Source organism: Larimichthys crocea, chromosome XIII (genome assembly GCF_000972845.2).
Source record: "Larimichthys crocea isolate SSNF chromosome XIII, L_crocea_2.0, whole genome shotgun sequence".
Classification (NCBI taxonomy): Eukaryota; Metazoa; Chordata; class Actinopteri; family Sciaenidae; genus Larimichthys; species Larimichthys crocea.
Window position 1 is genome coordinate 15258016 of NC_040023.1, and position 3065 is coordinate 15261080.

Below are 3065 nucleotides of genomic sequence, written 5' to 3' on the forward strand. Positions count from 1 at the left end.
TATAATTTTACTTGTTAATATATGCCAATCTGTATGGAACTATGTCCTGTAATGTGTCATTATTTTCCAATGTCTATGAATTTTTAGCTGTCTTGTCATTCTTTTATCTTGTTTAATGACGGTTAATGTAGCTTAGCATGAAAAAAATCGAAGCCTTTCATCAGTAAATAACTCCATTTGTTTGTGTATCTGTTAATTTACCCCATTTTCTACTAATAACAGTCAATCATGCAGTCGAGATCCAACTAGTCCCATTTGTTTAGTCTGTTTAAATGTTGGTTTAAAACCTGTATTGTTTAAAGAACGGTTTTCAAGGGATAATGTATAAAACAAGGGGAAATAAAAACTTCAAAATGTGAACCTCTTACTGAATTGTTTCATGCCAATAAATCAATATTGTTTTGTAAGCGTAAAGAGCTGTATTTATAACCAAGAAAACACACCACTCCATGTAAAGCACACCTCTACGTTTGTACAAGGATGTAGCAGAAAAACTGAAAGTCCATTTAACTGAAATAGGTCCAACTGTGCTGTGGCCTGTAAAACCAGAATGGATGCTGCAAGAGGGTTGTGTGGATATGAAGATATTAAGTATTAAGCACAAAAATAAAACAGCAGATCTTGTCCAAGAGTGTTATAGGTATAGGGAATTCAGATTTATACAGAAGTTAGTGGATCAAAAGATATACTAATACTGTTAAAATACTGTAAAATAATTCAAGGTTAGCCCATCAGGGGAAAGAAATAGTATTCATGCGGGTACTGGCACATTCAGGAATTCAAAGAAATTAAAAAAGTGGACAAGATTGCAGAAAAGGCGGTCAGAAAAGAAGATGTAGAAATGAATGTTAAACTTTCAAAATCAAAGTTAAATCAGAGAATGGGAGAATGGGATAAAAGGAAGACACATTTACATAAAGTACAAAATAAAGTATCTATCTATCTATCTATCTATCTATCTATCTATCTATCTATCTATCTATCTATCTATCTATCTATCTATCTATCTATCTATCTATCTGTGATGCGCCATAAAACCCCAAAGAAGAAGACGTAATGACTTCATTTCCCAGAAGCCCGTGCGAAACCTGTTACGTATTTAGCTTGCGACACGCGACGCTGCAGTGTGCCACAGATTGTCGACATAAACATCGTATAACAAGTGATTTTTCATCTTAAACTAAAAACCTACAAGTCTCCAAAGAGACGCGTTTAGTTTTGTTTCTTTAGGCGACCGGAGTTTAAACTTCGAGGTGAGTTTAAGTCTCTTATAAAGCTTTTAATTTAACCGGACCGGCTGCGTCTGCACAACGTTTTGCTAACGTTTTGCTAACGTTAGCTGTGAACGTTGGATTGACTCGAGTTCAAACATTTATAAAACTTAAAACAGCTTCATGCTCAGTTTGTGTCTGCACCATCATGTTACCACAAACAAACCTGCATGTGTGCGTGAATATATTAACTATAACTAACGACCACTCACTTCATTAACCGGTGTGTGCCTGTTTAAATGAAGTGATGTTTATGCTGTAAAGTGTAAAAACTGACCAATGGTTGAGCAGTGTGTAGGAAAGCTACACATAGATGGTAAACTACTTTACCTGTGGACAAACATGTAAGGAGTGTGAGCAAGTCAAGACAATTTCATCAATATCATCAAAATATAAAGTTAATGTCTGCTCGCCTGTTACAAATCTGACTAAAAAGTCTTTGTATCTTTGTTCTGTGGGAATCATCCAAACAGGGATGAGAGCAGGTTTAGATTACGAAATGTCATGCTTTAAGGTGCAGCGAAATATATAATTAATACAAGTAAAACTGTTGCAATACAAATGGTTAATGTAAAATTGAATAAAATGTATCCTAGTATCCCAGATATTTGTGGTTTTGGAGTGTTTTGAGGTAAAGGGATTGTGTTTGGGAGTGCTCAAAAGTCAATCAATCAAATCCAATCAGATTTTATTTGTATAGCCCAAAGTCACAAAGTCCATTTGCCTCGGAGGGCTTTACAATCTGTACAGGGAGTGACACCCTCTGTCCTTAGACCCTCGGTTCGAGTGAGGAAAAACTTGCCCACAAAAAATGTTAACAGGGAAAAAATGTGGAAGAAACCTCAGGAAGAGCCACAGAGGAGGGATCCCTCTCCCAGGACGGACAGACTGCAATAGATGTCACGTGTACAGGACAAATCAACACAAACATATTGTACAATTACAATGACTGATAAAATGATTACAGTAGCAGTGGGACCTGTGATAGAGATAGAGAGACACAGATGCACAGCGGCAGCAAATCATCAACTAACTATAAACTGTGTATAGTTTATAGTTAGTTTCTGAATTAAACTAGACTGCCGGGGGACTATAGCAGCATAACTAAGGGATGACCTGAGCCAGCCCTAACTATAAGCTCGATCAAAACTATAAGTTCGATCAAAAAGGAAAGTCTTAAGTCTACTCTTAGAGGTGATGACCGTGTCTGCCTCCTGAGCCCAGAATGGTTTGTTCCACAGAAGAGGAGCCTGATAGCTGAAGGCTCTGGCTCCCAATCTACTTTTGTACTCTAAAGTACAGTCATTTTGGGAAAGTATAACGCAGGCCATTGTCCCCCTTCTGAGTATATACCCAGAAGATTTAGTCTGAACAGTCAGCATTTATGGACCCTGGACTTGCTAAGAGAACGATTGCTCTCTTCTGGAAAAATATATAAATGCTCTCTGTAAAGTTATGATTGAAGGAGATGACAATATGCCAATACATGATGTATTGTTAGAGGGAAAAGAAATGTTTATTAAAATATGGAAACCTGAGGTACCTGAAAGATGGGAATGTTGCATTAACTTAAATCATCACAGCTGTTGCTTTATTTTCTAAATGTATTTAATATTTATTTATTTTTCTCCTTTTTATTTAATACTAAAAACTTAAAATATTGTTTAAAAATATGTATATTGCATTGTAATGTCCTCAAACTATCTGCTGCCGATTGTAGATGTCTCTGGCGGATGAGCTCCTGGCCGATCTGGAGGAGGCTGGAGATGAGGGGGAGGACGGGCTGTACCCAGA

General features: G+C 36.9%; 1 protein-coding gene across 1 annotated transcript in view; it reads left to right on the plus strand.

Annotated features, from left to right (window-relative positions):
• Positions 1–1072: 1072 nt before the first annotated feature.
• prpf31 (PRP31 pre-mRNA processing factor 31 homolog (yeast)) overlaps positions 1073–3065 on the plus strand; it is a 7578-nt gene continuing 5585 nt past the window's right edge. The window contains exon 1 of the mRNA XM_010744310.3: positions 1073–1253. The gene's annotated coding sequence lies outside the window, so the exon portion shown is untranslated. The remainder of the gene's footprint in view (positions 1254–3065) is intronic.